At 46.5% G+C, this 21,473-nt stretch overlaps 1 protein-coding gene across 16 annotated transcripts in view; it reads left to right on the plus strand.

Moving 5' to 3' along the window:
• Cacna1c (calcium voltage-gated channel subunit alpha1 C) overlaps nt 1–21,473 on the plus strand; it is a 548,575-nt gene that overhangs the window by 116,193 nt on the left and 410,909 nt on the right. The window lies entirely within an intron of this gene.

A 21,473-nucleotide genomic window follows, 5' to 3' on the forward strand; every position in this document is an offset into this window, starting at 1 on the left:
TCAGGTCACCTACTCTGGAAAGGGAGCAGTATTATCCTTATCCTGTAGGCCTCCCATTTACAGCACCTAGCAGGTGCTTTCATCACCTGGGAAATGAAACATGAGGATGACAGAGTCCAGCTGAGCCAACACAAGCTGCCATGCCCTAAAAATTAGTGGAACAAACGCAGCAACGACAGGAAGCCCAAGGCTGGACTCAAGACTAGTTAAACCCTGGCTTGAGGAAATGAAAATGTTTGGAGAACACAGTGGGTTGGGAACATGGGATGAGTTGCCTCTCTCTTTTGGAAGTACAGCTTCTCACTGAGCAGTCACATGGAGAGTGACAAACCTTTCTCGGGAGAATGCTGCCTTGCAGGAGAGTCGTATGGTTCTCTGTCTTGAAGTATTTTCAAGTCTTTTGTTTCTATCTGTTGGCAATGTTTAAACGCCACATTTCACACTGAAGTACAATATTACTAATGAGGCAATAGGAGGAAGACATTTATGGTAATGGATTACACTCAAGAAAGATCTCCTTTCAAATACATTTGAAAGGGTTTTGTTCACATCATCTCATTTTTAGTGCAAAGGAAGATCTTACTTCACTTACAAAGAGTCCGTCCTAATGGGGCGTGCTATTCCCTTAATGGAATAACCTAAAAGATCCTTCCTCTGGCCTTGACTCCTGGGCTCAGAATCCCGGTCTGAGCATGATCAGGAGGAGATCATTCAGGGCCCCCCGCTCTCTTGCTGGTGACTTCAAGGGTCGCTGACTTCCCTTGAAGCCTTGTCCCAGGTGTTCTTAGGAGGTCGTTTCTTCTTCCCTTCTGTTTCTCTGGATAGTGCTTATTAGCAGAGCTCTTAATGAGCACATCACTTTTGCAAGGGATGTCACAATCTCATGCTATTTTATTTAAACTTTTCTTATGTCAGGTGAGTCACTGTGGCTGAGGCCAGTCACATGTTCCATCTTCCTTACCAGTTCATTCTCAGTGTAGAATAATTTTGCAAATGGATAACAGTTCTCAATCTTTAAGCAGCCTTTGAAAGCTAGAAATGATCTCCTTGGCTTAGACAACACAGCCAGAACCTTGAATTGGTCTCCAAATAAGAAGCCACAGTCTCCATACAACAGTGAGTTCTTTTCTCTGAGGCCTCACCCTTCCACATATCTAGTTGAGACATAAATTTCTCCAGGGGGAGACTCTAGCCTTAGGCTTTCTGTTTTGGCTGGTTTTGCTATATTAATTTTTAAGGTATGGTTGCTTGTGTTGGCTCAGCTGAACTCTGTCATCCCCTCCTGTTTCATTGTCCATGTAATGAGAGCGTGTGCTAAGTGTTTCAGACAGGAGGCATAAGCATAAGGGAAGAGAATAAGGACAGTGCCATTCCCTTCCTGGAGTAGGTGATCCGATGGGAAATAGGCACTTCTGTTTTGAAATGGACATACAACTGTATAGGCAAGGTGAATGGGCAGGAGATAGGCAGATGACCATGGAAGTCTTGGGGATAATGCAATAGTCAGAGGTGCCTCACTGCCGTAACAAACATCCCCAACTCTTGATGGCTTCCCAGAAAAAAAGGTTCATATATTGCTCCCAAATGTATATCCCAGGTGCATATTAGGGTGCCAGGAGGTAATGCAGGGTTTGAGGCTCCTGCCTCGCAACTGTGCTCTCTGTAGAAGACTGTGGGTCTGGACGTTTTCTCTGCATGTTCTTTAGCTTACAGACAGAGAACAAGAAAGGGTGCTTTAAGGTGGGACCAAATTTTAGGGTACAGGCAGAGAATTGGCTCATGGCTTCCTAAGAGTCCATGGCCCTGGCTCCAGCAGGAGACTGGTATGGAGTCTAACTGTGAACCCAGAATGTTTGGTGGATATCAGTAACATATCTACTGCAAAAACCTATTTACTCACTTGGCAAGGCCAGGAGAGGCTCAAGGCTATTGTGACTGATGAGGTCTGGGTAGAGCTTCCCTGTGGAAGAAGCAGGGTCGTGTGTGCATGATGATGGGGAGTGGTCAATCAAAGGAAGCAGGGATAGCTTGGATTGGGCCTTTATACATAACTGTACGCTGGTCCTCCGTTTGTAATGGCGCAACTTTGCCCTGGCCTAGAGTGCCAGCTGTCTACTTGGGCCGTGAGACTATCTCATCCCTTTTGGAGACAGGAATGTGTCTTTTGATCACTGAAAGTCCCTCTGGGAGTCTCTGACTCTACCCTCTTGGCCCTGAATCAACCAGACATGTATCTAGTCCTTCCTGTCATGGACCCTGTGCCTTTCTTCACTGTCCCCATAGGTTTGATTTCTTTCTGTTCTTGGATTACTTCTTCTTCTGGATGTATTTTTTAAAAAGATATTTGTATTAATTCTTTGAGAATCTTATCCAATGTGTTCGTATCACATTTACCTGTATACATCTTCCCCTTGGCTCCTCCCAGGTCCACTCCCACCTCCCTACCTTTAACTTTGTGTCCTTTTATTAAAAATTTTAGTATCCCATTGACTCCAATTTGTGCCTCTGGGTATGGGGTCACCCTCAAGAGCACTATCAACCTGCCAGGGGCCACATCCTTAAAGAAAAAAATTACTCTCCCTCTCCCAGAAGCCATAGAGTGGCTCATACCTCCTTAGTAGGGGCTCCTCCCCACTCCATGCTGAATGTTGGCAGGTTTGGTCTGTGTGGGTCTTATGTCGGCAGTCATAGCTGCTGTGTATTGATGAATGCCGTGGTCCTGCTATGCCCAGAGGACACAGTTTTGCTCCTGTCCTCCGCACCTCTGGCTCTTACCGTCTTCCCACCCACTCTGTCATATTGGTTCCTGAGCCTTAGGGATGGGGTGCGATATAAACGCCCCCTTTGTAACTGAGCACTCCATGGTCACTTATCCTTCCCATGCTTTTTATTGATGATTTTGTTGTCTCTAACCACACCCCTTCCTCTCTGTGAGTGTTCATACATACTTTTCCGAAGTGAACTCAGTGTTGCAGTGACCAGAGGAATTTGGGACTTATGGTTTGAACTGACCGCCAGCAGATGTCCCATCTGGCTCTTCTATTTTGTCCCACATAAGAACATTCATCTCCAGAGGCCTGACCTGCCCATGGAAAACTTCACAGAGGAGCCTCTGAGTTCACCCCTCCCCCCAACAATGTTCTTCAGGATTTACCCTGCAGCCTTAGTTTTACACTGGAGAGAATCTGCAAATTCCATCACCAGAGGAAATAGGAATGTTGTCCAAACTAAGGTCTTTTGAGGACACAGGGGACACTTTTTTCCCAAGAGCAAACATGGACTAGGATATCTTTTTGGTTCCGATGGGATCTGGGAGAAAGTTTCAAGTTACTAAAATAGGGAATGTGTTCTAATGCTGTTTTTTAAAATGAAGCAAATGTGTTTCTCTGAATGGAAGTATTTGTGTATGGGGGGTGGTATTTAAAAAATCACTGATAAAAACAGTAAAGTGACCATTCATCTTTATGTGCTGTGCTATGGCAGTTGTGCTGACACACCTTTGTCATCTGGTTCGTTCATGTGGCAAATGTTGAGGAGCAGGTCCTCAGAGAGGTCACAAAACCTGTCCTGTCACACAGTTGGAGGGCAGAGAGCTAGGGTGAATCCTAGGACCTCTCACATGCTTCTTTTGAGGAGCAGCCACTCACAGTTAGGGAACCCTATTTTCTATCACCTGCACAGGACAGGGTAAGACCACCGGGGATAAAGCTGTGTTACCACTGCCGATGCTGATCCGCCTCTGGGCTTCAGTCTCTGCTGTGAACGGGGTGGGTGGTTTAAAAATACCTAAGGGCTTTTCTAGCTCCACAACTACAGTTCAGCATCCCTGCTAACTCAGAACCAGGTTTCTCTGGAGAGTAGCATTGTCATAAGTAAAACAAAATCTCTGTTAAAATGCTGTCTAGTATTGGACAACTTTAATGAGGTTAAATCAGCATTCCTGTGAGAAGCTGGAGCAGGTGAGGGTGAATGTGGGGGGCAACATCCTAAAAAATGTTGTGAGTTTACCTGACTTTAGGAAACCACAAGAGAGTGCATTTCTGAGTCTTTCTCCTGCCCCATGTGCTCAGGACAGGGAATGTCTGAATCCATGGGGTCCTTCCCACTTATAAATCGGTTCCTTCACTTGATTCTACATCACTGGAAGAGTCAACCCTGGGAAGAGAGAAACTTCTTAGGATGTAGATATTTTGCAGTCTCTACTCTGAGGCCATGCCCACCAAGGGCCACTGTACTGTTCCTGCTGTTTCGTGGGGCCTCGTCTTGGCAGAGCAAGACTTACTTCAGTAGTGTCTAACTTAGGAGGACTTTTTGGCCTCTTCTGATAGCTTTGACTTCAGCAATTTTGATGAAATTTGTCCTGAGAAACTTTTTGCTTTAAATGGACAAGGCAGACTGCTTTACTGCAGTACATCTCGACCAGGGATCTGGAACTTCCTGTGTGTCTGGGAAGCTCCTTTTGTCTGTCTCATTTGAGCCCCTGTGATATCCCAGCTCATATTCATATATATATTTGAGATGAGACTCTTTCTGTGCTGTTATAGAACTTACTACATAGACCAGGATGGCTTGGAACACACAGAGATCCTCCTGCCTCTGCCTCCCAAGTGCTGGGATTAAAGGAGCGTGCCACCACCCCTGACTGACAGCTCACTCAGTTAACAGTCTTCTTAGCAAACAAGAGAAATGGCCCAGGATTTCTTGCTTTCCCTCAGGTGGTATGTTATGATAAAATTCAGTGAGGATTCCTGAGCTTAGGTGTGATGAAAATCTGAATGAGTTTGATTGCTAAGGCGTTTTGAATTTTTTACACATAAAAGTAATTTATGAGTCCTCAGCTTTTGAACTGCTTTTTCATTCATTATTAAGTTGATGTTTCTAGCAGAGAAAGCTGTGACTAGCACTTAGTTTTCCAGGCTGGCCTGCCTAGCTGTAACTCAGCTGAAACATTATATAGTTGCTATGAATCATAATGGAAGACAATGTTTTTGCAAATGAATAATGTGGAATTGTAGCTACAGGCTCCCTATGTGTTAAATCACCTTGAGAAGAAAGGCTGGCAGCGGTCCTGTTGGAAGACAGGTTTCTCTCCAGCAGAGGATGAAGACTGCATCTATAGTCTGATAGAGGGTGTGGGGAGGGACCAGGAGGATGGACAGTCAGAGGAGCAGGGTCAGTGGCACAAGGAACAAGACACAGGTGTACCCTAAGCTCTGTACACTCTTGTCTCCTGGAAATGCTGCCGCCTGTCTATTTCCACAGCGCTAGCATGTGGTTCCGTGTATACACACACACACACACACACACACACACACACACACACACTTGCACACACTCATACCTTCTGCTCCATCTTGCTGTTAGGACAGGTCTGGTGATAAGAAGTGAAAGCCATCAGCGTGTCTTTGGTTTTACGCATGCCAGGCTATGTTAGCAGTTTCTCTTAATGGACAGTCAGAAGCTGCTCTGCAAAGGCTGCTTCCACCTGTTGCAGGTCAGAAATCCCATGCCTAGCACTGCTTCCAGAGCCAGCTCTCCACCAGGCACAGCTGGCTCTAGGTACAGCTCCCACCAACCTCATCTGAGGTCGGAGGCTCAAGCTGTCAGAGTCAGGAACATGCACCTGGATGCTTGACTCTGCCCAGACCTCACAGAACACAAACCGAAGACATGGAAATCCCTTGCCGTCTTACTGTCTCCATGGAGGCTGAGATGCCACACATGGGAGTATATTTGTCTGCTCTGAATGATCACCATGTCCCCTGCCCCACCCCTTCTGCCGTCTTCTTCCTTGTGCCACTGGAAGCTCTTGTGGACCATTGAGAACAGCCAATTAAACCCAGAGTGCTCTGCAGTTTAAATCCAAATTATACCCCAGGAAATCTGTCACAGTGTGTGTTTCCCATTGAATTAAGACTTAGTGATATAATGCAATTATTTATTATGTAATAAAAACCTATTATGGATAGCAATTTTCAGTGACTAATTTAATTTTACTTATTAGTGTTCATTTAGGTCTTAGCTTATAATATGTTTGATACAGGTACTGAAACCATGGTTTTTGTTTTTGTCAAAAGTCAGCAATTTGGAATTGTTCAAGAATAAGATCTGCCATCTCCCCAAAACATTTCGATAACTGAGATTTTCCTATGTTTAAGCCAATGACTAAATAGGGCAAATGGGTTATAGTAAAGTTTTACTATAAGCACCAAATTGAAATGAATTGTATTCATTTCTAAATCTGGAAGGTTGAGGCTGGCTTGAAAATATTAGCCTTGCTAAACAAAGTCATGCAAAACAGTTTAGTTCAAGAAAGCCTGATGTGTGGACTGGCAGCATCAGGGTTCCTCCAGAGCCAATTGCCATTTCGTCGGGAGTCTGCCTTTGATTTACATCTAGTCAGTTTGATTCAGTTTTTATTTCTGCTTTAATGAATTTTTATGACCCAGAGGCCCTTGTTTGGAAATAGACTTCCAGTCTTGGTGGGATAGCCTCCAGGGTAGTGGGTTGGCCAGGTCGGGAGAGTGGGAGGGGTCCTATCAAGGCTGTCAGCAGTGGAGGCGGGGCCAAAGCTGTCCTGGAAAGGCCAGGGTTCCAGTGTGCACCTCTGTCCCCTGTGTTTCAGCTTCATGCCTGGCAGCCTGGTCCCTGCACTAAGGCCCTACCGCTGGTAGCACTGGTGTCCCCAACCATGTTTCCTTGAAGAGTAGGTTCTCAGGGAGCTGCTGCTTTTGTGACCAGGAGAATTCCTTGTCACCCTGGAGCCTGAGGCTTCCCCTTAGTGCTATTTAAATGTGTTCCTTAGCCTCAAAGATGACTCACCATTTAACAGTTAATTACAGCTCCACGTATTATATAGTTGCTGCACATACGTGGGGGTTTAATCTCTGCCTTGCATGATGTTAATGAGTTTTCCCGTATTTCCAGACTGTAAAGACTTGAACCAGATATGTGGGAAAAGGCAAATTCATTAGCATCTTTGATTTGAAATCTTTTGCTTTCTTCCTAGTGTTTCTCAGGTTCTCCTAGGGGAGGCACGGAGAAGTGAAAACTTGGCAGGGTTAGGCAGGTGGTCCTACGGAATGCAGGGAAGCTGCTCACAAGTACCGTCACTGGTGGCTGCTGGGGCTGGCATTTATTGTCACAGGCTCATGGAGATGTGACAGGTTTTAATAGATGTGCCTTATATTTTGTCATTTTATTTTAAAAAATTTTTCAAAGTGAGGATGCATTTTAATATTTTACAATTTTTAATCCAATATTATGATCTTTTCCCCTAACCTCTTTTCTAAGCTTTTTCTGATGTATGTTGGCCTGTGTAGTATGTTAACCTATGTAGTATGTGTACTGGTATTCCACTGTGTTGTAAATTTGCTCTTTCTGAGCACACAAGGGAGTGGCTGCAGTAGCAGTGGAATCCCCGTGTCTCCATAGGTCACAGTAGCAGTGGAATCCCTGTGTCCCATAGGTCACAGTAGCAGTGGAATCCACATGTCCCCATAGGCTGCAGTAGCAGTGGAATCCCCGTGTCTCCGTAGGTCACAGTAGCAGTGGAATCCCCATGTCCCATAGGCTGCAGTAGCAGTGGAATCCACATGTCCCCATAGGCTGCAGTAGCAGTGGAATCCCCGTGTCTCCGTAGGTCACAGTAGCAGTGGAATCCCCGTGTCCCATAGGTCACAGTAGCAGTGGAATCCACATGTCCCCATAGGCTGCAGTAGCAGTGGAATCCCCGTGTCTCCGTAGGTCACAGTAGCAGTGGAATCCCCATGTCCCATAGGCTGCAGTAGCAGTGGAATCCCCGTGTCTCCATAGGCTGCTAGCGGGATTCTCCAGTATCTCCTACAGCAGGCCATGCTCCCCACTGCCCCTCCCCCACCACACTTCAGCTCAGCCAATGCCTTTCATGCCTACACACTGTTCCTGCCACATACCGCGGGTGTTGCCCACTTGTCTCTTCTGTCGGCTCTCAGTGCAAGCATGACCACCGGAGGACATTCTCCCGTCACCTTTGTGAAGTGCCCGTTGTCCTACTTGCTTCTTAACTCATGGGAGTCACTCAGTTGTAGAGCTTAGAAAGCTGAGGTGATCACAATGTGCTGATTTGGTCACTGTCATGGACGGGCTCTGTGGGAGCCTTCTCAGCTTGGTCGATCACCTTCCTGGACCTGGGGGGAGTTGGGAGGACCTTGGTCTTAGCATAGAGTAGGGAACCCTGATGGCTCCTTGGCCTTGAGAGGGAGGGAGGGGAGGTATGGGTGGAGGGGAGGGGAGGGAAGGAGGAGAAGGAGAGGAGGGAAGGGGGAGGAGGAGGGGAGGGAGGGGGGAGGAGGAGGGGAGGAGATGGAAATTTTTAAATATAAAAAAATAAACCACGAGAAAAAAAAAACATTTTGAGAACAGTAAAAAAAAAAATCCAGTGCACATTCAAGAGGATATCTATCAGCATATCCACAAAGAAGACTGGTCACACACACAAAACCCTCTCTGTGAGTGTCTTGGCCCTTTTTATGTATGGTTTGCAATTTTCACTTTCAACCGAATGAAAAATATGGTAAGAAAATGGGTCTGTTACCAGCAGATACAGTCTTTTTCCTTATCATTATTCCCTAAACTACAGAATGACGTTGTCCCATTTGCATGATAGCAGCACATTTTAAATCAGAGAAGATCAAAGGTGTGTGTCAGTTACGTGCAAAGGTGACAGGACCTGTGTTTCCTGGAATTTGGTAGCAGCGGGGTCTAAAACCAGTTCCCCCTTACCTGGAGGTGACTAATGCCATAGTGATTACCTTATTTTGTGAGGGGTTAAATTTTCTGGTGGACATTTATGGGAACCTACAAAGTTCCAGGGACCATTTCAGAGCAGTGGTTATCAGAGTGAGTTTTTCCCAGTAGGGGAGATGGTCGGGGTCTAGACGTGTTTTTGATGGTCAGCATGAGTGGCAGGTGTGCCAACAGCATTATAATTAGGTGGAGGTCTGGATGCTTCTGTTCACCGCGATCTGCACCTGGTGGCCCTGTGATGAAGACAGATCTGGCCTGAAGTGTCCCTAGTAAGAGGGTGAGGAGTCCGGAGACGAGGGCTGTGGCAGTGAAGTGACGAAGCCCCCCTCACAAAGCCTCACTCCAGTTGGGGAACTAGGGATAGCTGTCGTTAAATGAATATACCCATTGGTGGTTTTTCCTTTTTTTCTTCTCCTTCTTCTTTCTTCTCTCTCCTCTCCTTCGCCTTCTCTTTCCTCTTCACTCTTTCTCCTCTACCTTCCTTTTTTTGTGGTAGGGTCTCCTGTGCAGCCCAGGCTAGCCTTGAACTCTCAGTTTTATTGCCTTAAACTCCAGAGTGCTGCTGATACAGGTATGTGCCACAACCCTCATCCAGCCTCTTCCTGTCCACACTGGGATTTCTATATCTCCATCTCCCAGGTGCCATGGCAGGACAGGCTATAGGCTAGGGCAGTGAATGGAGAAAGAGCCCCAATTGGGTTTTCTGTGACCGAAGCGGAGCGATCATTTTCTCTGTTGCCTTGTTAGCGATTTGGTGCTCTCTTAGTTTACAAGGCTCCTGCAGCACAGCCCCATTGTGGCACAAGGAGTCTGTCCATGAGAGGTCTCACTGCTCCCTTAAGTACCATGTGAATAGTTTCTAACCTGCGCTTTCCGCCTCTTCCTTCATCTTCTCCCACACGCATCAGAAGACTACATACTGTCTTTGCTGCCAATCTTGGAACTGTTAGGGCTTCAGCCTTAAAAGAGATGCTTGGAATTTACTCATCTTTTATATAAATGTAGTATTTTTACTACTTATGAGTCAGGACAGTTGTGTACAGCTTAACCTGTCCTCGTTAGCATTGAGTCAGGTGCCAGCAAGTGATGAGAGGCGTCTCCAAGACTGGGTAACTCACAGGTAACAGTGTCTACAGGCTCTTGTCTTTCTGTTGGTGTTCTGCCACCTTGAGTGGGGAGGCTCAGTCCTTGGGAAGTGGCCCTGGATGAGATGAGTGGGACAGTGTCCATGGCATTATCAGTGGACGCAGCAGAGTGCAGAGTAGAAGGCATAGGAGGGAGTACATATTATCTATCTATCTATCTATCTATCTATCTATCTATCTATCTATCTATCTATCATCTATCTATCTATCTATCATCTATCTATCATCTATCTATCTATCATCTATCTATCTATCTATCTATCTATCTATCTATCTATCTATCTATCTATCTATCTATCTATCTATCTATCTATCTATCTATCTATCTATCTATCTATCTATCATCTATCTATCTATCATCTATCTATCTATCTATCTATCTATCTATCTATCTATCTATCTATCTATCTATCTATCTATCATCTATCTATCATCTATCTATCTATCATCTATCTCTCTATCATCTATCTATCTATCTATCATCTATCTATCTATCATCTATCTATCTATCATCTATCTATCTATGTATCATCTATCTATCTGTCTATCTATCTATCTATCATCTATCTATCTATCATCTATCTGTCTATCTATCTATCTATCTATCTATCTATCTATCTATCTATCTATCTATCTATCTATCGAGTCTTTTAAGAATAGTAAGCCTTTCCAAGCGACCTGCAGCAGACTGATCCATGGTTTGTCTTTTAGGGGCTTACCACACAATTCTCTGGCGAGAGAACGGGTTGTCTTTATTGGTTTGGATGCATTAGAATTGCAGTTGCAGTGTTGGAGAAGGGTTGTACACCTGAATGCTATCCGGACCCTTCTGTAAGGGAGAATGTGTGATTGCTTCATGGCAGGCATTCTTCCAGTATCTTAATTTTTCTTATTGGAGTGGGGTGGAGCTCAGAGTGAGGACGCAAAGCATCCCTCACGTATACAAACATGGATGGGTTCTTTATGGGTTGCAATCAGAGGGATGACGAGGCTGACCTTGGACCACAGGCCCCACATTGCTAAGGTTGATAGGTTGCATTGACCTACAGAGTTTTAGAGTAGACATCTGGTCTTAGTGACATCCAGCTCCCTCTCAGGGACACTGAGGCACAGCCCACTGAGGACCCTCTTCAGTGCCTCCTAGCCTGCAATTGCCTGCAATACTCCTGATGCCAGTGCCTCCCGGTTGGCTTCTCCCTTCTCTTCCCACAGTCTCAATTCCTTTCCCTCAGGCAATCAGTACTGTTGTGCACTTTGAAATTTTTATCTGAGCTAAAACCTGCAGAAGAGCTTAATAGCTATATAGAACATCATTTACAGCTTAGCATATTAGTTCAGCATATTAGATAGTTCACATTTTAAGTCTTCATGTGGATCACTGAAAGACAGTTCCCACATTCTTAGCGTATATAGAAGGGTTTTTTTTTTTTTTGGTTAAGAACAGCAGCTCTCAACCTGTGGGTTGCAACTCCCTTGGGGTCGAATGACCCTTTCAAAGGGCTTGCATGTATTTACATTATGATTCATAGCAGTAGAAGAATTACAGTTATGAAGTAGCAGTGAAAATATTTTTATGGTTGGGGTTACCACAATATATGGAACCTGTATTAAGGGGTTGCATCGTTAGGGAAGTTGAGAATCACTGGCTGGAAGATTTTCGTTTTTCTTATTGGATCTTCATAGTTGGGCATCACCTCTTCCTGCTGTAAGATAAACCTTACCCAAGCTCCTCCAATCCCAACAGAGCCCGGGCACGCCTGGTGACAGGAGAGCATCCCATCTGACGCGATCCCTGGAGCCTTTATTTAATTTGAAAGTGTTTTGTATGTGAATCCCAAGCTTTGTTCCTTTGCCATGAAGAGGATGAGGGAGGCACTGAGGATATTGTGACCCTGCGAGTCAGGTGTCTGCTTGGCAAAGCAGTGTGTAGCTTACAGAGACACCATGCTTCTGGGATGCCTGGTGCCTGTTAACGGACCAAGAAAGTAGCTGGAAACAGAATTGTCATGGAATCCTAGAAGCGTTTCCGAGAACACTAGAAAGTAACTTGATTTCTACCTTGGGGTTATGGCCACATGTCCCCTGTCTGGAGTGAGGCACACGTGCTTGTACTGTCAGGCCACAGAAGCAGCAAGCTAGTACTTGGGGATGACACAGGGCTCTGTCCAGTTCTCCATTCTCAGTGCCATCCTCTTTAGTGCCACAGGCAGCAGGTGTAGATAGAGAATTCTTGCAAAGTATCCTATATAGCTGGGCTTCTGCTGGGGTGTGATGTCTCTCAGTAGGGGCACTGTTAGGGTACAATATTTCTCAGCTATGGACTTTTGTTGGCCTTTTTCTTCGATCTTCTACCCAGGTATCATGACAGCCAGAAGTGACCCCACTTGATTCTTTTTTTGGTTTTTCGAGACAGGGTTTCTCTGTAGCTTTGGAGCCTGTCCTGGAACTAGCTCTTGTAGACCAGGCTGGTCTCGAACTCACAGAGATCCGCCTGCCTCTGCCTCCCGAGTGCTGGGATTAAAGGCGTGCGCCACCGCCGCCCGGCCCCACTTGATTCTTGCTGTCTGCTGGGGACCATACAGTTCCCGTAGAGAATGTGTTAGACCCAGAGTTGACCGAGTCATTCTTCTGGAGGCCACATTGCATTGTGTTCAGCTGGCCTCCTTGCTTCCGCCAAGCCTCAGAAATTGGAGGTGGCACATGCTGAGGGCACTCCCCCTTGTGTTCAACCGGTTGCCAGCATGTCTTGGCTTCCTCCAGTGTATTAGCGACAGGACTGGGAAAAGCTGTCTCTCTTCCTCTTCTCCCCTCACGCTGTGGTCTACTTAGATATGTAATTGGGAAACACTTTTGCACCAGGGAGCTTGCTAAACAGAACCCAGGAGGGTAGAATGGGATGTTGTGACTTCAAGGGTCTGCTTCTTGTCATACCTCAGGGCCAGAGCCCCAGGCTTGGTTCTTCAGTACAGTGCAGGCTCCATGACGTCCACACAGCTGCCACTTCAAAGGGGGAGAAACGGGGTTAGGGAGGCTGGGCAGTTTCTTTTTTTTTTTTTTTTTTTTTTTTCTCATGGTTTATTTTTTTTTTATATTTAAAAATTTCCATCTCCTTCCCTCCTCCTCCCCCCTCCCTCCCCTCCTTCTCCCCTTTCTCTCCCCTCCTTCTCCCCCTTCCCTCCCCTCCCCTCCACCCATACCTCCCCTCCCTCCCTCTCAAGGCCAAGGAGCCATCAGGGTTCCCCACTCTATGCTAAGACCAAGGTCCTCCCAACTCCCCCCAGGTCCAGGAAGGTGATCGACCAAGCTGAGAAGGCTCCCACAGAGCCCGTCCATGAAGAAGAATCAGAGCCCAGAGCCATTTTCCTTTGCTTCTCAGTCAGCCCCCGCTGTTGGCCACACTCAGAGAGACGGGTTTGGTCGCATGATCCATCAGTCCCATTCCAACTGGAGTTGGTGATCTCCCATTAGTTCTGTCCCACCGTCTCCATGAGTGAACGCACCCCTCTCGTTCCTGACTTTCTCCCTCATGTTCTCGCTCCTTCTGCTCCTCATCGGGACCTTGGGAGCTCAGTCCAGTGCTCCAATGTGGGGCTCAGTCACCTTCCCCATCTGTCGCCAGCTGGAGGTTCCCTCACGGTCCTGACTTTCTTTCTCATGTTCTCTCTCCTTCTGCTCCTCATCAGGACCTTGGGAGCTCAGTCCGGTGCTCCAAGGTGGGGCTCTGTCATTTTCTTCATCTATCGTCAGGTGGAGGTTCTATGGTGATATGCAAGAAATTCATCAGTATGGCTATAGGAACTGGCCTTTTCAGGCTCCCTCTCCTCAGCTGCCCAAGGAACTAACTGGGGGCGTCTCCCTGGAAACCTGGGAACCCCTCTAGGGTCAAGTCTCTTGACAACCCTCAGGTAGCTCCTTAAATTCAGATATATGCTTCACTGCTCTCATATCCACCCTTCCTATATCCCAAGCACCCCATTCCTCCGAGCTCCCCCCGCTCTCCCCTTCACACTTTTCTCTCCCCATCTTCCCTTGGCCCAGTCTTGCCCAACCCTCAAGTTCCCAATTTTGCCTGGCGATCGTGTCTACTTCCAATATCCAGGAGGATTACTATATCTTTTTTGGGAGTTCACCTTCTTATTATCTTCTCAAGGATCCCAAACTTATAGGCTCGATGTCCTATAATCATGGCTAGAAACCGAATATGAGTGAGTACATCCCATGTTCATCTTTATGGGTCTGGGTTACCTCACTCAGAATAGTGTTTTCTATTTCCATCCATTTGCCTGCAAAATTCAAGATGTCATTGTTTTTTACCGCTGAGTAGTATTCTAGCATGTATATATTCCACAGTTTCTTCATCCATTCTTCCACTGAAGGGCATCTAGGCTGTCTCCAGGATCTGGCTATTACAAATAATGCTGCTATGAACATAGATGAGCATATGCTTTTGTTGTATGATTGGGCATCTCTTGGGTAGATTCCCAACAGTGGAATTGCTGGGTCCTGGGGTAGGTTGATCCCGAATTTCCTGAGAAACCGCCACACTGCTTTCCAAAGTGGTTGCACAAGTTTGCATTCCCACCAGCAATGGATGAGTGTGCCCCTTACCCCACAACCTCTCCAGCAAAGGTTATTATTGGTGTTTTGGATTTTAGCCAATCTGACAGGTGTGAGATGATATCTCAAAGTTGTTTTGATTTGCATTTCCCTGATAGCTAGGGAGGTTGAGCATGACCTTAAGTGTCTTTTGGCCATTCGAACTTCTTCTGTTGAGAATTCTCTGTTCAGTTCATCGCCCCATTTTTTAATTGGGTTAATTGGCATTTTACCGTCTAGTCTCTTGAGTTCCTTATATATTTTAGAGATCAGACCTTTGTCAGTTGCAGGGTTGGTGAAGATCTTTTCCCAGTCAGTAGGCTGCCTTTGTGTCTTAGTGACAATGTCCTTTGCTTTACAGAAGCTGCTCAACTTCAGGAGGTCCCATTTATTCAATGTTGCCCTTGCTGGGCAGTTTCTTGAACATCAAATGGTGATTGCAAAACAATAATTTGGTGAGTTATGAATGAATCAGAAACAGACTAGCTACATTTCTCCCAGAATGCTTATTTAAAACACACACTCATATTCTGCCCCAAAGAACACTTATCCCTTCCCAGGGGAGAGGGGTCGTAGCCACATGTTTTGGAAGATTGTAAAACTAGAGTGCTTTCCCACCCAGTGAGGCTTCTGGGCTCACTTCTCTTCTTCCTCTATGCCTGCCTTTCTTCCTAAATAGACCCATTTCTTATAGCCTTTTAAAGGACTGGGTAAAACCGCCCTGCAGGATTCTTGGGCTTTAGACTTGGAAGGGTCTTTGTGCAGTGGAGTGGGTGTGTCCTTTCTCCTTGGGAGGCTAGGCTCTGCATTTCCACATAGGAGCTGGTAGAGCAGGGCCTTGGGAAGTGACAGGTAGCCAAGTTACAGGGAGGAGTGGACTGTCCAGTGGTACATACTTCTTTCCTTTCCTGTTTCTTCCAGTCTTGGTACATGTCCCTTCTCCTGAAAAGGCTTTCCCAGGCCTCTGCTCTGAACAGAGTTCCCTTTATCTTGCCATGTGCTCTCACTTGCCCAGCACTTAGAACCCTTTGTATCTGTGTTATTTGCATGTTCCCTGCCCCAGTGGATGTTAAGCTGCACAAGTCAGGATCATCCGGCCTCCCCAATTGATGCTGAGTGGACAACTGGTGGCTGTCTGGGCTTGGTGTTTGTTTAAAAGGAAGTAGGAAGCAGATTTGGTGCTCTCAGTCTGTTCAGACACCTGGGCTGGAACACGGCCCACAAGGTAGCCCATAAACAACAGAAGTTTGTTGCTCACAGTTCTGAATATCGGGAAGTTCAAGATCAAGGTGCCTGATTTGAACTGTTTCTTGGATCACAGAGGCTGTCTCTTCATGGTGTCCTCACTTAAATATGAAATAAGATGACCCGTGCTCTTATACACAACAATGCCCCCTAGAGAGAGGCCCAGCATTTCTAGCTCTCCACTTTCTTAAAGGGCCAGTTTCACATTTCTTTAGCTCTGTGACCTATTCTGACTTACTCTGCCAAACCTTATGTAGCCTACCCACGTAGTCTGTAGGGGACATGAAACACCCATCATTCTGTTATGGAAGTAAAGGTTTATCCTGCACTGTGTTTCCTACATCATAGTTTTAAATACCACAGCTTCATATTTTATATGCATCTCTGAGTAAAATGACTTAAGTGGATGCTGTTATTAGAAAAATTAAAAACAACAGCCCCCAAGCTCCATAGACCTTTGTAAATATACATCTCAAAGTTATATTTCAAGTACATTGGTAAGACAGAAGAATCTCTCATAGGTGTTCTTGCGGCTGCTTTGTTAAGAGGACACACTCAGTGGGGGCGTTCCCCGGCTGTGGTGATATCTAGGAAGCCCTTCCCAGCACGAGGGTTAGAGGGTTGGCCAAGCCAGCAAGCACCTGCCCTGCAATGTCCTCAGTTTCTCTTCCCTTTCCTTCTGCCTGCCGCTTCTCCTAGAAAGAGAATTCCTCTTGGGTCCCCATAAAGGACCAGTGAAAGCAGTGGGAAGGATTTCACACACAAAACTGAGGGACTGGCAAGCGCACTCTGAGTGCTTTACATCCACTGGATCCTTCATGGGTTGTTTATAGGGTGCTGTGCAGCAGCATCCCGCTGCATGCCTGTTACCTTTCAGGAAACGCATCCTAAATGGATTTTGTTGATGCTTTAAGAGGTGGTTTGAGGCTAAAGCCTAATGCTTTATAGTGTTTCCTATTTAAGATAATAAGATAGGTTAGTATCTCCCAGAGCATCAGAAGAGGGTTGTTGATGTGCCATATTTCTATCTTTAAAAGAAAAAATGAGCAGTTTACTTAGAGTGACAGGACAAGCTTTTCCACGTAGAGCTTAACAAATTACATGAAGTGATTCAGTCAGTCAGGATGTTACAGTAGATAGTGTGGTCTGTGGATCCGTGAAGTTAGAAAGAAAGGGATTGATGGGAGGAGGGATTAGCCAGAAGGGTTGTATGGAGGGTAGTAGCCCCTCCAGACCTAGAAGGCCAGGGGTCTGGAGAGTATGTGATACCATGGCTACTTGATTTCCAGAAAGTAGAAGTTTTTTTCCAGTGAGTATTCTGAAGTACCTAGAATACAACGTGTTCTTTGTAAGCTCTGAGCTGATGAGCAAAGAAACATAAAACACAGTAGGATGTCTGCTCTTTTTCTCTAAGTCTACATTGAATGAAGAAACACACACACACACACACACACACACACACACACACACACACACACACACTGCTCAAAGGCAGAAAAGTTATAGCTTGTTGAAAGAGGGAATGGCTGGAGAGCACATGGGCCAGTAGAGAGGAGGTGAGGGTCTGGGTGCTCCTGAGAGGCTGCTCTGGTTTTGGCTAGATGGTTGGGTTGACTGAGATACCCTTTGGTAAGATCTTGATGAGGTCCCATGTAATAATGCCTGGTGCTGCCGTGGACCTCTGGATCCCCTCCTCCCATGCAGGGACACCTGATGCTGCAGCTCTCCCATCCCTATCCCCCTTCAATGGGATCTGTGCAATTAGTGCCAGCCATAGGGGCAGATGGCTGGGGCCCTTGAGCATTAGGGAAACGTGAAGAAGAGATGACTATTTAATGGCCAGAGTACTATAACTATACAGCCACTAAGATATAAATCACATCTGAGCCCTGGAGTGGCAGCCTAGTGAACCACAAGTGTGTATTGTCACCCATTCCATCTTCCTGGAGAAGTCTGTTACCTGAACATGGTTACTAAGCCACATACAACTCACCTTGCCCCTTGCTTATTAAACAGGGGTGTGTGCACTGGACGGGGCCAGCCGTGGTGCACATCTGACAGTGGGTATTATATATCCTATCACCTCTTGTTCTTGGGTCTTCTCCTTCTCTTCTACTTCAGCGACAAACCATGTCAGTGTCTTAAGACTCTCTGACATCTGGGTTTTACATGTGCATGATCATTCATGAAAACAATAATCAGACATCTCGGAGATTTTTGCAAGCATAACTTCTATAAATCTGTGTGGTTGGAAAGCAGACTAAAATTAAACAGACACCAGTGAGTCTCTCCACAGCAGGCCTGGAGCGTGTGTTTGAAATTCACCGAGGGGGGCTGTCATGTGCCTGAGATTTGATGGTCCTCTGAAGACAAAGTGTTTCACAATGTGTGTGTGTGTGTGTGTGTGTGTGTGTGTGTGTGTGTATGTGTGTGTGTAGCAGGTTGGGGCTTCTCTGCAGACAGTGTGCCACTTTGTCTGGTTAGCAGCTGGCTCATGGTGGTTAACTACACTTCACACAGTGCCCTGTTGGCACTTCTTTGGCAAAGGGTGAAGCTATAGTTTAGGAAAGTAGCGAAAGGAGGTGGGGTCTAATGATACTGTCTTGAGCTTCAGAAAATTCCCCGTGGGAACTGTGTGGAAGGATATTTGTACTTCGAAAGGAGAATCTGCTGGGCACAAAGCAAGTCAGACACTTTTATCCTTCAACCACCGGTTTCTTAAAAATTACTCACACATTTCTTTAAAATAGCCATTTTTTTTTGTTGTTTTCTTAAGAGCCCAAATCTCTCTAGTCGTCAATTCGAATTCTCAGCTCAAACCAGAAGGTTTACAATCCGGTTATTTTAAGGGATGCACACTCTTAAAATGTGTGTGTCTGCTGAGGAGTTTGTATCGGGGACTTAGCAAGTCACACTTCGTAGAATACAGGGCCACGTGGTAGAGGAGCAGAGGGAAGGGGAGGGCAGAGGAAATCAGAATTTTACTTCAACCCTTCTAAAAATGGCAGATGCAGAGTGAGAAAACAGCTTGCTCTGTGCAGGAGAACGGCAGGACAAGCAGGGAGCCCTGTCCTCCTGGGACCTGCTATTTCAATGACTTCCTTAGTGCCACTGTGTTTGCTTTCATGGGAGCCATTGCTGGACATAAGCACATCCTATGTCATGGGGTGCTCAGGATAAGCTGAGCTGACATCCTGACCCCGAACAGTGACTACAGTTGTGGAAGATGGGAAGACTGCTAGTTACAATGGCTTTGGAATGACAGTGCTTTCTTTGAAAGTATTCAAGTGGTTTGCCTTGCCTCCTGGAGGCCTGGGTTTGATGGTAACCCCTCCATCCACCCTGAAGCCTGAGAAATTGGGGGTGGGGAGGGTGACAAATGAGGCTATGGGGAGCGTTCAGCCAAGTTCACCTGTGCTTGTGCTGGCATCCACCGCGTGTGCTAGGTGACCTGTGAGTCAGGAACATGACAGCGTGACAGGGAAAGTTAGGGTCGAGTCAGGGTTCTCATCATTCATCTGTCTGACCCATATTTCATGATCCCCTAACAGCCCATTACAGGGATAACTGTTGGGGTGGGTGGAGCCAGGGGCAGCGAGTCCTTTGCACTTTAACTTGCAGGTGTAAATGGAGTTTTGTGCCATCAATGAGGGAACTTCACAGTTGGGGAGTGGTAATAGGCAGGGCTCCTGAACACCAAGGTAGTGTCTTAGCTTGAAGTGAGGGTACATTCTATCGCAGACCATCCAAGAGAGGCTTTTGCTCTGGTCAGCCTTAGACCTGCTTTCCTGTGCTCTGTGGTCAAGGGGATGTCCTGCTGGTTGTGGGCCAAGGCAGGGGCTGGCATGAAGGTACTCTAGCCCTCAGAGGGACGGCATCCATCAGCAGCAGGTCCGCTGGATCGTATCTCCCAGGGCTCAAAGGCAGCATGATTAGGGGTTTTGTGGTTTCCAAGATGCTACCTCCTCTCTGAGCATGCACTCACAGGCCAGTGGCAGTAGCAGATGGCAGGTCAAATCTGGGTACAGTTGGACTGATTTTCCACTCTCCCTAGAGAGTGGAAAATAACTTGTAGGTGTGGTCTTACTTGGAAGTTGTGATCTGGAGACATGAAAGGGCCTTGTTCTCAGGTCCCCATTGGTTTATCTCCTTCTTTAGCCTGTCATTGTCTTTCCCACCTTTAAGTTATTTACTCAAACTTACATGGTTGGGATGATCCAGAATAAAGAACCAAGCAACCACTTCTCTCTGTCTCTGGATTGTGTGTTTTCTGGAAGGAAGGGAATTTCGTTTCCTTCTTGCACGGGGGTTGGAGGTCCCTGCTTGTCCTTGCTGAGCACAGCAGTGGTGGTGGGAAGACCTGAGAGCAAGGCTGCAGGGAAAGACACCAGGAAAGCAAATGCTGCCGCTAGCCTCGCTCTGAGTGCAGAGCCCTGTGAGCACCCTCCGTCTAAATTGAGCACATGGTATTTTATAGCAGAGAAGCGAAGTGAATGCTGTGTGTGAGGAGATCTTACTAACATTACTTATAGGAGAGTTCATGGCCACCAAAGCTCTGGATTTCAGTCTGTCAGATACATTTAACACAAGACAAAGCTATATACATGATAACTCAGTGTCTGAGGCTAGAGACCAGGGTAGGGGATGGGATTAGGTTCTTAGAATGCAGAGCTTAGAATTCTAGAGAGAAGTCCTTCACTTAGGCCAGATGGCACTGTTGCCCATGTCTGGCTGTTTGTGCCTGCCATGTCAGCCAGGCGCCTCTTCCTTTCCCTCCTATCTTCAGGGTATTTAACCATGCTCTCATGACGCATCTGGGGTGATACCACATGCTGAGGCCAGAAAGGTGTCCAGCTAGATGCAGTGTGTCCTCTTGGAACATAATCTGCTGTCAGGGACAGTGCTCAAAAGTCATGCTTGGTTCTTGAGTCTTTGCTACCAAAACCAAATCAGATGACTTAAGGCAGTGCGCCTCAGAGATATTTTCCAGCCACTACTTCATTATTAGGGCAGTGACTTCTGGGTGGTAGTATAAGAGAAGCCACAGGCGTCTGACTCTGCTCTTGCCTCTGGGACATGGACCCATTTGAACATTTTTTGGAGAGGCATGTATAGTGCCGGGGAGAAGACATGTCCCAGCTCTCAGAACAGAGGGGTTAGTTGTTCCTCATCCACCCAGGAACTGAGGTTAGCACTCTAGGCCCAAGGGAGGGAGCGAGCCCTCTGGGTTTGCTCAGTGCTTTTGGGTGTGGTCTTTGCTTCGGTACGATTCTGTCCCCATGTCAGATGTTCTTGCTCTGAGTTGGATGCTGTCTGTCTTGTGTGCTACGGGGTCAGGCCACAGTGGGGGCTGGCTGGAGAGAGGCTGGGTGCAGAGGAGGAGGCGAGCTCACTGCCTGTTAGCCATGGACATCTAGATGGGGAAGAAACAACAGCTTTATTTTTAGGCTTTGCTAATTCTCACTCTTCTAGTTCGCTGCTACCTGGCAACAGCTTATTGTCATGGCAACACCAATGTTAATGAGTGAAGCTCTCCTGTGTGTCTGCCCTACCCATTGCTCTGTGACAGACACTTGGTGCAGAACTATCTTTCTGGCCCTGCAGGGCTCAAACACAAGAGTCCCTGCTCCTTCCTCCACAGGTCTCCTAGACACTGTCTTACAGGAAGGGGATGGAGTCATCGCCAACATGGAGTCCGTG

This window comes from Arvicola amphibius, chromosome 2 (genome assembly GCF_903992535.2).
Source record: "Arvicola amphibius chromosome 2, mArvAmp1.2, whole genome shotgun sequence".
In the NCBI taxonomy this organism is placed as follows: Eukaryota; Metazoa; Chordata; class Mammalia; order Rodentia; family Cricetidae; genus Arvicola; species Arvicola amphibius.